Source organism: Mustela nigripes, chromosome 12, assembly GCF_022355385.1.
Source record: "Mustela nigripes isolate SB6536 chromosome 12, MUSNIG.SB6536, whole genome shotgun sequence".
NCBI classification, from domain to species: Eukaryota; Metazoa; Chordata; class Mammalia; order Carnivora; family Mustelidae; genus Mustela; species Mustela nigripes.
The window spans coordinates 135701096-135714946 of NC_081568.1; the positions used below are offsets into that span (position 1 = coordinate 135701096).

Here is a 13851-nt window from a genome sequence, read left to right on the forward strand (position 1 = left end):
TCAAATCCCAGCTCTGCCACATGGAGGCCATCAGTCTGTGAAAAGTGTCCTTCTCTGGGTCTCTGTGCTATTATCTGTAAAATGGTAATAGTAATAGAATCTGCCTCAAGTAATAGAGATGGTACATGCTAAGTATTTGATGTAAATGTTTGTTAAGAATTTTCTTCCAATAGAAATCATCCAATTGAATGCCAAATTGTCACCAAAGGTTTTTATTTATTTATTAAAGATTTATTTATTTGAGAGCGAGAGTGAGTGAGTGTGCACGTGTGCCCGTGAGTAGGAGGGGTGCGAGAGAGACTCTCAAGCAGTGTCTCTGCTGAGAGTGGAGCCTGACCCAGGGCTCCATCCCAGGACCCTGAGATGATGAGCTGAGCCAAAACCAAGAGCCAGACACTCAAGCAACTGAGCCATCCAGGCGTCCTGAGATTTTTATGTCTTAAAATTGTCACAGTAAATCATCCCATCATGGATTCCTGCTTACTTCTGAAGTTTCCGTACATTTCTATATTTTTTTTTTTTTTTAAAGCTTTAAGAGCCCAGAATAGCCCGTGATTTTCGATGAGATCAACCTGGGCGTTTAATTTTGTGTTCCATTTACAAAACAGTGTCGGTGTCTCTGACCACTCCTCCCTTGTAGGTATAAGCAGCACCTGCCATTCTGTAGGAGCTGGTTACTCTGTGGGCCCATCTCTTGATGAAGGGCAACTCAGAGTAACACTAATTTGGTTATTTTTAGCGCGGTGCCTTGCCGAGCTCCATGCTTTCACCTGAGGCTTCGTTCTTCAAAGACTGAGATCCTTCAGGTAGGCTGGAAAAGCTTTCCCCGAAGGCTCTGATGTGCATGCTTAACAAATCTGCTTTCCGCAGTCTCCCTTTCCTTCTTTCAGCAGGGGGGAAGCTCCGCTGCCTGCTACTCCTTTTCATTGTACATGCCTGGCTCTAAGCCTGCTTTGTTTCCACCCAGATGCCAGCATCTGGTTAACTATTCTTGTTTGCTCTTCTTCTTCGTCTTCATCATCATCATCATCATCATCATCATCATCTTCTTCTTCTTTTTTTAAGCTCCCAACCGTCTGGAAGAAAACTGATGGGGGATAAGATCATTTTTCTACCTTTGAACATGGCCACGAAGGTAAAAAAAGATCTGTCAAACCCAGGAAGGACCCTTCTGACATCTCCAGGAGACTTAACCTTGGCAATGGGCTCCTTCTTGAGGAAGGAGGTTGTAACAGAGGGAGAGAGGTGTGTGCTTACACTGCAAAATGGGTTCAGAAGTAGAGATCTGCCCCAGTCATAATGACCACAGAAACAAGTGAGAAAGTGTGGTCTGCTGAGGCCCCCCTGGCCTCTGGGCTTGGCAGGCGTGCATGCATAATTAAGCCCCAGACAGCTGTAGGCTTGTACGGTGCAACAGGGTGGGCAGGATATCGGAGAACCCAGTAGGTTGCTGATCAATGGAAGTCTTTTTCAATTCACATGAAGCTGAAGATAAAAAGACACGAACAAAAATTAAACAGCCTTCAAAATGTCAATGAATAGCGATACAGGCCACCAGAAAAAAAAAAACAAAACAACAATGGAAACTGACGTGGTTTCCCTCCATTGTTCTGTGCCCGCTTTGTGCCCCCCCCCCACCCCCGCCACCATATAGATGGAAGTAGCCGTGCTGACTTTGTTTTAAAATACACACACTCGTGAGATCAAAGGGATCAATGCTCATTTAAGCAACTTTCAAGGCATCACAGGAAGAACAAAATGGTCTGTTTTCTTTTGAAAGACAACGGAGAAAATCCGCACGCGTGCATTGGGGCATTGTGATATGCAGATGGTTGGCTTTCAGGAGAATTAAATATTCATGGAAGATAAAAATCTTTCCTGTTTTGAATCTGTGTGAGGCTTTGAGCTCAGTGCCTTCCCTGTTCACACGATCAACAGACCCTCTTCTCCGTCCGCTGCACTGTGCCCAAAGACGGTTCAGAGGGCATCTCTCGGTCTTCCTCTTGCCTTGGCTGCCTAGCCCCACAGCTGGGCTTCAGAGGGGGACCCAGCTAGGTTCCTAGGGGAGCTTCACCATCCCCTTCCTTTCATTTCCTTGGATGCAAAGTCTGTGGGCAAAGCCCCTCAGCAGCATTGTGCTGATCAGAGTCCCAAGCCTTCATTACGTTAGATTGCTGGGGCCACAGGAAAATCTCTGAGGTCCCTGACTGGTAGAGGGAGGTCTCTGAGCTACCTGGGCAGGCTAGACAGTCGCCCTGGTTTCTCTTATTAACCCAGTTGCGATGGTGGTTGCTACCTGCTTATTTGTTGCCTGTGTTTGACAGGGAATCAAAGGAGTTTTTGGAGACTCATAATCTGATGAGGCGCACAGGGTAACAGCTGTGTGGGCTGCGATTGTGCAGGACAAGGGGCCCTTGTGGCTGGAGGTGGATGCACCATCTCTAAAATTCCACACCCTCCCCGTCCCCTACCCCCACAACCCCCCCAGCTTTACCTTCTCCCACCAAGGAGCCACCCCACCCAGAAAACACCATTTCAAAGAGGGGCTTTTGTATAGGAAAAAGCACGAAAAAGATGGCTTTGCCCTTCTGAGGCTGCTGACGTTAAGAATTGGTTGGTCATAGATCAGTGACAGGAGTGAAAACTCCGCCTGCTTACAGGAAGGCATTCAGAAGGTGAGGAAAATAGCTACTTCTCTGAATGTCAACTTGATTTTGAATTTAGTTCATTTTCATCCAGTGAGGAAACAGACTCTCCCTGTTCCATTGATCTGACCCTATACCGCTGTGAAGACTTTGCTTCTCCACTTATTTTTCTCAATGACTTTAAGAACTTATACTGTATAAAGAATGAGCCACACTTGGCTGGCATTCAGGTCCCTGCGTTGTGTCTCAGGGTAGTCCTTGGATCATTTCTGATTTGATGCCTAGATCCCTTGCTTTGGGGGGTGGGTGTTTCTGCTGTTCTTAAAGAAATTCCACCTTAGCTCCGCCTCAGAGTGGAAAACATTTTTTAAGAAAAGATTTTATTTACTTATGTGAGAGAGAGTGAGAATGAGAAGGGTGAGGGACAGAGGGAGAAGGAGACTCCCCACTGAGCAGGGACTTGGACATGGGGCTCGAACCCAGGACCCTGGGATCATGACCTGAGCCGAAGGCAGATGCTTAATGACTGAGCCACCCAGGCGCCCCCCAAAACATTTGTTTTCTAGGTGCTTTACATCCACACTTGAAATGTAAGCATAAATGGGCTTGGATTTCTGGATTCCCAGATGTAAATAGGGCACTCAGAAATCATACCAATCCCCTTTCTCCTTGTCTGGAAACTGTTTACATTAAAAGTAATGTATCCATAATTAGAGCCTCAGTTTTTGTTTTTATTTTTGTTTTGTTTTGTTTTGTTTTAAATATCTTCCAAAGCCCCAATTTAAACAGGACCCCAAATTCTTCTTCCAGTGAGTTGAACAATGTAATAATACAGATGCTAGGGATTAAAGAGGTAATGAGTAAGTCAGCCCCCGCCCCCGACCCCCGCCTCCACTGTCACCAGGAACTGCATGCAGGGCCCTGGAACCTCTTGCCTGGGCAGGACAGGTGAGAGCACATCTTTGTGTGGGCAGGCTCCCATCTAAATATGAGATTTCTCACAAATAAGAGCATATCTCCATGCATCGGGCTGCTGCCATTCTGGAAAAGGCTGTTTACTTATTCTTCCAAGACGACATGGGGATCGTTTATACCTTGTTCAAGGCCCAGGTCCCTGGGGAGAGGAAGAAACCTTGCTTGTATTATCGTCACACTGTCTACCTTCCAAGTGTGAAAATAGTGCCATTAATTTTAGTAGCATTAAAAAAAAACAAACATAAAAAAACCAACAACTCACCTCTCACCGTGCTCCCCTCTGTCCTCCCTCCCAGTCCACACACAGCTTTTGACAGCTCAGCTCTGTGATTTTTCTGATCTTTCTTAGTAGGATGTTTCCGAAGAGATAAGCAGTCGGGGTCCATGCACAACATCTTAATTACCAAATATGGTTTACTTTAGCGTAAGCCATTTGCCTCCCAACGGCCATATAACCAATGTCTGGTCCGAGGGCTGAGGATTTGCCTGCTTTCCTGTAACCTTCCAGAAATGTTTGTTGGATAATTCAGACACCTCCAAACTGACGTTTCTATTCAGAATATCCTGAGCTATAAGAAAAATTGCATCAAAATTTAGTTTAAAAGGTAGACTCGACTTAAAATATGCCAGTGCCTGCCATGCACCTTCTTTCTTTTCTAACAGCTTTATGTAAACCGTAGATGCTTATGGTAGTCGCTCTGAAAAGCTGGGATTCTCCTCAGACCATTTTTGTAAATGCATTTTCAATATATGTATAACTTTGTATTTTTTAAATTTTATTTATTTTTTATTTTTAGATGTATTTATTTATTTATTTGAGAGAGAGAGCGAGAGAGCGAGATCACAAGCAGGCAGAGAGGCAGGCAGAGAGGTAGGGGGAAGCAGGCTCCCTGCTGAGGAGAGAGCCTGATGCGGGCCTCGACCCCAGGACCCTGGGATCATGACCTGAGCTGAAGGCAGAGGCCCAAACCACTGAGCCACCCAGGTGCCCCCCCCATATAGCTTTTTAAATTACAAAGTAATACATCATCGTTGCAAAGCAGTAAAAGAAAAACAAACTAATGAAATGTAAATCTAGACCTCCATACACATCTAGATACCGTACAGTCAGACCTTAGCATACCTGAGCCTGTGGGGACTGGGGGAGTCATGTACAGGGGCTCTAGGGATCCCATGGAAGGCTGGACGTCTGCATAAGTATCTGACCGTCTTTTTACCCGAGGTGGAACTCTAGGTCTCTCCTTGGTTTGTTTATTTTTGCTACTTGCATCTTCTGCATCACACATGTTCCTGTTCTTCTAGCCTAAATTATTTATTGGATCTATTATCTCTTAGCCACTGTCACTTAACTAGCTTCTGGTCAGGGAACCCTCAGGTCCATGCATCAGCCAGGGTGCCTCTAAATACAAATTGGATGTTGTCTGTTCCCTGTAAAATCCCTCAATAACTCCCAATGGTCTGCAGGACAAAGGCACTGGATCCCCGTGTTCGGTTTCCTCTCCGCCTATGAACTGGGTCCCCTGTCAGCATCTCCCAGAAGGGCCACAGGGAGGATTCCCTCATCCTGCATTTCTCGGTGTGTGTGTGTGGGGGGCGGGGGTGTCACCTCGTCCTTGGAGACTTTTCTGGATTCTCACTTGCCCAGAGAGGCTTGGGCCCCTCTGCTCTGTTTTCCCATGGTACCCTGCATCTCCACCTTACAGACACGATTGATGAAATTCCTCTTGGGAGTTTAGCTTAGGCCTGTAATCCTGGTGGGAGCATTGCCTGGAGGCAATGCTTGGTGCATTGCAGGTCAGGTTTTTCCCTGCAAGAGGCAAGGGTAGCACCACGAGAGAAGTGAGCAGAGAGTGCAGAGGGTCCTGGGGCTCTCACACCCTGAGAGAGGTCCTGGACTTGACGGAGAGTCAAGGGCCCCAGGAGGAAGTCGGGCCTGACGGAGACCCGCTGGGCCTATTCATGGCCCCTATCGCTTCCTCTCCCTTCTCCTCAAAGGAAGGAGACCAAAGGGAAACCAAGATGTTACAGTCAGTTACCTTTGGGTTGGAAACATGGCATTCTCACCTGAACTACAGGCTTACGTTTACCTGAATTTTTTAATATTCCAGAAGGTGTGTGTGTTTTAAGACTCCATATGACCAGAATGTTGCTGTCTTTCTTGACCTGACTCAAGAGAACGGCTGTTGGAAACTAACAAAAAGTGTATTTTTTTAGTAGCTAAACTTCTTGCCTTTCTAATTTTATTTATTTTTATGTTAATAAAAAAAAAACTAAAGTATAATTGTTGAAGTATAATTCACATGCACTGTTAGTTTCAGGTGTACAATAGAGTGATTAAGCATTTCTGCACATGATTCAGTGTTCATCATGATAACTATACTCCTAACATGCTTTGTTTAATTCCCCCATCCACCTACCTCTCCACCAGCAACTGCCAGTTTGTACTTTACAGTTTAATAATTTGTGTCTTTTTTTCTTTGTTTCTTAAATTCCACATATGAACGAAATCATATGGTATTTGTCTTTGTCTGTTTGACTTGTTTGACTTGGTTCACTTAGCGTGATACCCTCATGTTCTTGTCAATAGCAAGATCTTACTCTTAGGACTGAATCCTATTCCATTGTCTGTATTTGCTACATCTGCTTTATGCCTTTATCTCCAGATGGACACTTGGGCTGCTTTCTTATCTTGGCTATTATAAATAATACTGCTACAAACATAGGGGTGCATCTATCTTTTTGATTTAGTGTTTTGGTTTTTAGGGGGTAAATACCCAGCAGTGGAGTTACTGGCTTGTACAATAATTCTTTTTTTAACTTTTTGAGGAAATTAAACTATTTGTTGCAGTGGCTATACCAGTCTGCATACTGATCAACCATGCATGAGGGTTACTTTCCCCCCACATCCTTGCCAATACTTATTATTTCTTGTCTTTTTCATTTCTGATTGGTAAAAGTGATATCTCACTGTGGTTTCTATTTGCATTTCCCTAATGATGAGTGATGCTGAGCATCTTTTCATGTGTCGGTTGGCCATCTGGATGCCTTCTTTGGAAAAATGTTTATTCATGTCTTCTGCCCATTTTTAAATTACATTGTTTGGTTTTTTTGATGTTGAGTTATAGAAGTTCTTTACATATTTTGGGTATCAACCCCTTACCAGATCACTTGCAAAAATCTACTTCTATTCAGTAGGTTGTCTTTTTATTTTGTTGATTATTTCCTTCACTGTACAGAAGCTTTAATTTTGTTGTCCCAATAGTAGCTAGGGACCGACTACATTCATGGTGCCAAATGTGAGAGACTGTTGAATAATGATGATTCAGGGTGGTAAGAGTAAGCCACGTTTTGATTTTGCCTGGCTGAGCTGCTAGGAAGGTGGTGCGAGAAAGCTGGTTACCGTTCACTCTCAGGGAGCGAATGAAGAGGTTGTACAGAGATGGTCAAATGTCAGGGACTGGGAGATGGATCGGAGAGTCTGCCTTCAGTCATGCATGTGAAAAAGTCTGTCCACAGTTCCTTCTCATCTCCCCCACTCACCTCTCTTTGATTGATCACTCTAATTTCCAGAATTTGAAATCTGCTTGAATTCTTAGATTCCTTACTTCCAGCATTAGTGGGTGTAACAGACAGACTAATCCTGGCCCCAGCAAACTGTCCGTGTCCTCATCCCTGAGACCTGTGTATACATCGGGTTACATGCAGAGGAGAATTACGGCTGCAAATCAGCTGACCTTAAAATGGGGATGATTCTGGATTTCCATGGTGGGCCCAATATCACAGGGGTCCCATAAAAGCAGAAGGAGGAGGCCGAATTGCTCAGAGTCAGCAAAGTCGTTAGGGAATTAGACTCTAAGGGATACGGTATTAGGTCATCACAACTTAGTTTGTGGTTATTTGTTACAGCAGCAGTAGAAGCAGATACAGAGATGACTGCAAAAGGTACCTGGAAAACTCTTCAGACCCAGTGCTCAGGAGCTCAGGCTCTGAAGCTGCCTGAGATCAAGTCTTGGCTCTTGATCTGATTTCAGCCTTCTCTAGTGTTAGGGTAACAATGAAGTGAGTTACTGTATCAACAGGACCAAAAATGGTGCCACTAGGTGCCTGGTATGTTGTTGCTGTTAACATTATTTTTCTATGCTGTTTGAGCCGGGGCCAGTTCTAATCTGCAAAAAAAGTTGTATTTGGGAAACGTTTGCCTCATGTATATACAGGCTACCGGGTTTTCCATTCATCTAACTTGAAGATCTGGATTCAAACTCTCCCTTTGCATGAAAGCTTTATTGTTGATCCAAGGAGCTCTGTCTTTGAGCTGTGGAAAATGTTCACGCTAAGCGCTTAGCTTTGTGGGTAGGCCAGGAAAGCAGTGCATTGAAATCAGTGGGAACGTGGTGTATCACTCAACTCGCAGGTTGCCAGGGAGTCAGTCTGGTTTGGGTTTGTTCTCTCTGAGTTGCTGGAAGGTGGGGTTAGGATACTAGGTGAAGTAATGATATTCGCCAGCCATTTCCTAAAGTGACAAGTGGAGAGTTTGTTTAGAAACCTACTGCAGGGACGCCTGGGTGGCTCAGTTGGTTAGGCAAATGCCTTCAGCTCAGGTCATGATCCCAGGGTCCTGGGATCGAGTCCCACATCGGGCTCCTTGCTCGGCAGGGAGCCTGCTTCTCCCTCTGCCTCTCTGTCTGCCTGTGCTCACTCACTCTCTCTCTCCCTCTATCCCTAAAAAAAAAAAAAAAAAAAAAAAAAAAAAAAAAGAAACCTACTGTGGGGTAGGGATGGAGTCAGAGTGAGTTTGTTGAGAAAGTGCATTTGTCAAAAAAAAACCACAAAAAACCCACCCCAAAACAAAAAACAAACAAAAAAACCAAGGCAGGTTTGGTTTGGTTTGGTTTTGGGTGTGCAAGATCTAATTTGGAGCTTTTCAATATTTCTATCCATGGATATAAAAAATATTTGCATCTCTCAGTAAATGGCTTTATAATTTATTTGCAAGTTCGCCTGACAGTTTCAGTGCACATCTAAGCGCTCACCTGCAGCCCAAGGATGGCCTCGTAGAAGGCCTGAGGGTGTCCGTATCTGTATCTGTACTTAAATGACCTGCGTCTCCCCTCCTTGCCCCCTTTCCGTCCTGGCAGCCTTTCTCTTAGTCCCTGATTCTGTCAGAACCCTGTTCCTATCTCAGGCTCAATCACCTATGTCTCCTTTTCTTTCTTTCTTTTCTTTTTATTTTAAGATTTTATTGATTTATTTGAGAGAGAGAGAGAGACAGCATGAGAGAGCATGAGAGGGGAGGTCAGAGGGAGAAGCAGACTCGCCCTGGAGCCGGGAGCCCGATGCGGGACTCGATCCCAGGACTCCGGGATCATGACCCGAGCCGAAGGCAGTCGCTCAACCAACTGAGCCACCCAGGCGTCCTATGTCTCCTTTTCTGCTCTAACCTCTCCCACGTTTCCCTGCTCCTCCTTTGATCCTCTTGGTGATTAAATTTAGGGACCTGAGAATCCCTGCAGGGCTCACGGAAGCCCATCCTTGGCACTGTCACAGTCCCTCCCTAATTTTTGCTTCCTCCCTTGTTCCTCCCCTTGTGTCTAGACTAGACCAGAGCCTCTTGGCAGTGCTGCTTTCAGCCTCTCTTTCACTCTCATGTCTCTTTCTGGTTACCTTCTGGTTACTCTGGGCCTCTTCCCAACATCCAAGGCCCATTGTCTGTGCATAGGACTTTGTGACCTTTCTTTCTCTATAGGTCCTGAGGCTGCCCAAGTTCAGGCTGTTCCCGTCTTCTGAGCTGGCTGTCTCTGTTCCTCTTTGGCCAATCTGGGGTCCCACCTGTTATTTAACCAAACTTTATTTATTTTTTTTTTAAATATTATTTATTTATTTATTTGAGAGAGAGACAGTGAGAGAGAACATGAGCGAGGAGAAGGTCAGAGAGAGAAGCAGACTCCCCGTGGAGCTGGGAGACGGATGCGGGACTCAATCCTGGGACTCTGGGATCATGACCTGAGCCGAAGGCAGTCGTCCAACCAACTGAGCCACCCAGGCGTCCCTAACCAAACTTTAAATAGTACCTCTTGACTTGTTGCTGACTACCTGTACACATATTTATTATGTGCTCTTAATGAAATTTTAATTTTATGGACACTTGGCACTTTCATTTCCAGGAGTGTAAGTTCTTTGAGGTTAGGGACTTTGCTCCTTATCTATGACTATCTCCTACATATCATGTACGGGGTAGCTGACCTTGAGGGTACCTGGCTGGCTTAGTTGGTAGATCATGCAACTCTTGGTCTCAGGGTGGGGGGTTTGAGCCCCATGTTGGGTGTGGAGATTGCTTAAAAAAATTTTTTTAATGAAAATATTAAAAATGGCACATTACCTTGAACATTGTGATAGTCTAGAAATATCTTAAAAGTAAATTCTCTCATTTGTGTACCTATCATTTTCTTTCAAAATGCAGACAGAAAAAGTATATGAAGTATATATGGTAATGCAGGAGTCCATAAAATTGATAAATATGGCATGTCTTGGCATCCTTGAGTGGAATTCTGCATTGTGGATTAAAGGCTAATAGCTAAATGGATTCCACCAACACACACACACACACACACACACACACACACACATGCACTCACATACACACACTCACACACACACACACACACACACACACACGTAATTGTTTGAGCCATAAAATGAAATGTGTGACTTTATTTATGGAGGGGCTTCAAGGTAAAAGCCAAGAAGTTGAAGGTTACCTAATACAGTAGTTATCTATTGCTGTGTAACAAATTAACCCCAAACTCACCGGCTTGCAACACTCACCATTATCTCACACAGATTCTCTGGGCCAGGGATCTGGGAATGGCCTAGCTGGGTGGTTCTGGCTGGTTGTTGCAGTCAAGATGGCATCCGAGGTTACAATCACTGAAGAGGAGACTCAGGCTGGAGGGACTGGAGCAAGGAGTCTCTTTTAGGACTCAGATGAATGTTGACTGTGGTCAGGAGTCCTTAGACCCTCACTTCATGGTCTTCTCCATTGGGTATATCCAGTATTAATTGGCAATGTGGCTGGCTTCCCCGAGAGTGCAAGGGCAAGATGGTAGAATGCCTTTTATGTCTTGACCGGGGAAGACATACCATCATTTCCCCAATATTCTTTTGGTTGCACAGTAGACCCTATCCAGAATGGAAGGAGACTCCATGAGAGCATGAATGTCGGGAAGTGAAAAATCACTGGGTCCATGTTGGAGGCTGTCTACACCATTCCAGTAGCTAACATCCAATTAGTATACATCTTTGTGGCCCTGTCAGAAAGGAGTTTGTTGCCTTCTATTTAATTTGTGGGGTTTGGTAGGGCCTGAGGGATTAGCTGTTAGCTGTGGAATCCCAGGCTTGGCTTTCCGGGAGGCCATCTTGCCCTTTTTACCACACCTCCCCCCAACCTGAGGCAGGGTACGCTGGGGGGCCATGGTTCCTGGGCCGCTCACTTACCATGGGAAGAATGCAGCAGCCTTACTGGTACAGCCATCAGTGGTTTCTGGACAAGAATTGGACCAGACATTGTCAAATGCGTCCTGATGCGGCCAGAATGCCCCATGTACTGCTGACTTGCTGGTAGGACTGAAATGAAGGGCTCATTTCTTCCAAATGGAAGGTATTTCTCTCTCCGTTTGGAAACAAGTCCTTTTAATAAGGCTCTGGATTGGCTTCAGTTATTTATTCAGCATTCTCTCAGCACAGCAAGTTGATGATTAGATACATTCCATTTCAGTGACACACACATTTGAAAGGATTCATGCTTCTAATCATAAAAAGATAAAGTTTTTTTTTTCCTTTCTTAACATCTGGAGCCTGATGAATAATTACTGTAATTAAACAAGAGGCCATTGTATGTTTGGGTATTTTTAAAGCTTCAAATGCCTCTCTGTGTGCGAGATTCACGTTGCACACTCTTTGTTCTAAAGCATTCTAGTGTGCGGCACTCACAGTCTACTGAGGAGCCTTCGTGGCCCGCGTTAAAAGTAGGTCATTGTTGCTTAATCTTCATCTCTTCATTATCCCGCTTCCCCAAAACCCTTAATAAGTGAGCTCCGTGCTCCACTTGGGATTGTCCACTTGGGCCTTCCACACCTCATCGCCCTGGAGGGGAAGGAGCTGGTCTGGGCATCAGGGATGACTTAGTGATCTGGATAGGTAATGCCACCTCAGTGGCTGTAAACTCTCGTAAGGATAGATTTTAGATGAATCCATGTGAGAGAGGCAAAAGAAAACAATACTCAGCCTTGTTGTGGAAGAGTCTCATCTTTTATTTTCTAAGTACCTGTTTCATGACCAAATCACGTTAGTCTTGTCATCATCTCCTCTTCTGGTCCCCCTTTCAGGGTCCCCCCCCCCACCTCAATATTAGAACATGTTCACTCCTGTGCAGAATCCCGATGCTTTGCTAGACAGGCTGACCTTGACAATGAGTTGACTATCCAAGACCTTGAATCTACAGATGGACTTGTAGATATGTAGGGTTGTGATAGAAGCCATGAAAATAAATCTAATTACCTGGAGCCTGAAGGGACTTTGGTAAACATCCTACATCTTCATTTCTTGTTGTGTTCACCATTTATTAAACTTGATGGATGTTAATCATTTTTTGGCAAGCAAGAAATCACAAAAACACTGGGATGCTCTTATAAAGGAATTACTTTTATATTCCATAGTATTCCTGAAGTGCCTTGTGCTTGGTAGGTGCTCAATAAATTCTTACCAGTTGATTGAGTGACTTGAATTCTGGATAGTTTCTTATTCAATAGTTACATTGGGCCTATCGAATCATGATTCCAGAAGAAAAAGCAAGTAGAAGGTGGATAGTGTGAAGTAAAGCTGGACTAAATTAATATATGATGGGAGGTTTATGGTTATGAAAATCCTTTAAGTCTCTACAAGTATTTATTTATTTATTTATTTATTTTATTATTATTATTTTTTTAAAGATTTTATTTATTTATTTGACAGACAGAGATCACAAGTAGGCAGAGAGGCAGGCAGAGAGAGAGAGGAATGAAAGCAGGCTCCCTGCCGAGCAGAGAGCCTGATGCAGGGCTTGATCCCAGGACCCTGAGACCATGACCTGAGCCGAAGGCAGAGGCTTAACCCACTGTGCCACCCAGGCGCTACAAGTATTTAAATAAATATTTACTATTCTGCAGAATATAATGTGGAGCTTGTTACAAGAGAATGAATGATACAACATTTATTTGATGAACAGTCATTTTGCCGGTGGCAAAATGTGCCTGAATTTAGGGTACAGTCACATATAGAAATTATAGCTAATCGATATCTTCATCTCTTCTCATTGACTCGGAAAGGGTTTTATGAAAGTCATTGGATAGACATTCACCATTAAAGGTGTTGGAATGAAAGCTACTTTAGTATTTTGTGATTTTGTGTTTTAAAAATAATCCAGGTGAGGGCGCCTGGGTGGCTCAGTGGGTTGAAGCCTCTGCCTTCTGCTCAGGTCATGATCTCAGGGTCCTGGGATCGAGTCCCATATCGGGCTCTCTGCTCAGCAGGGAGCCTGCTTCTCTCTCTCTCTCTCTCTCTCTCTCTCTGCCTGCCTGTCCATCTGCTTCTGATATCTCTCTGTCAAATAAATAAATAAAATTAAAAAAATAATCCAGGTGAGGTTAACTAAAGCTTATGCTCCATTTCAACAAAAGAAATCTGGTAGGGGTGCCTGGGACGCTTAGTGCATTCAGCATCTGACTCTATGATGTCAGGGTTGTGAGACTGAGCCCTGGGGTGGGCTCTGCACTGGGTGTGGAGCCTGCTTAAGATTCTTTCTCTCCCTCTGCCCACCCCCCCCAGTACGCACTCTTTCTCTCTCTCTGAAAAAAAAAAGAAAAAAAAATCTGCTGGAATAATAACCATTTAGGTAGCTATTGCAAAGATGAAAGTACTTATTTCTAAGGCAGAAAGAAAATAAATTTTCGTATAAAGTGTATATGTATTAGAACTGCATATTTGCATATTAGAGACACACAGATTTAGAGTTATGGCTCATACATCATATTGGAGAAATTGTGAAAATTATCCTTTGCAAGGAGTTACTGGGGCTGAGTGGCAGAATCTAAAGTAAGCGGATTCATTTATTCCCACAATGCATCAGATGACCAGCTCTCATAAAAACTACTATTAACCTAAAAAATTAGGGTCAGTAAAAACCTAGCGGTAATTCTCG

At 44.1% G+C, this 13851-nt stretch overlaps 1 long non-coding RNA gene across 4 annotated transcripts; it reads right to left on the reverse strand.

Annotated features, from left to right (window-relative positions):
• Positions 1-210: 210 nt before the first annotated feature.
• On the reverse strand, positions 211-11314 carry LOC132028025 (uncharacterized). 4 transcript variants are annotated; one of them, XR_009407326.1, is made up of 6 exons: positions 11112-11314; positions 10443-10796; positions 3883-4189; positions 3547-3759; positions 1258-1485; positions 211-1087 (listed from the first exon to the last, which is right to left on the reverse strand). It is a non-coding gene; the product is annotated as an uncharacterized LOC132028025 (long non-coding RNA). The 4 variants fall into 4 exon arrangements; XR_009407325.1 differs by having other exon boundaries at positions 211-1485; positions 10443-10571; XR_009407327.1 differs by having other exon boundaries at positions 211-1485; positions 3648-3759.
• Between the last annotated feature and the right edge of the window lie 2537 nt (positions 11315-13851).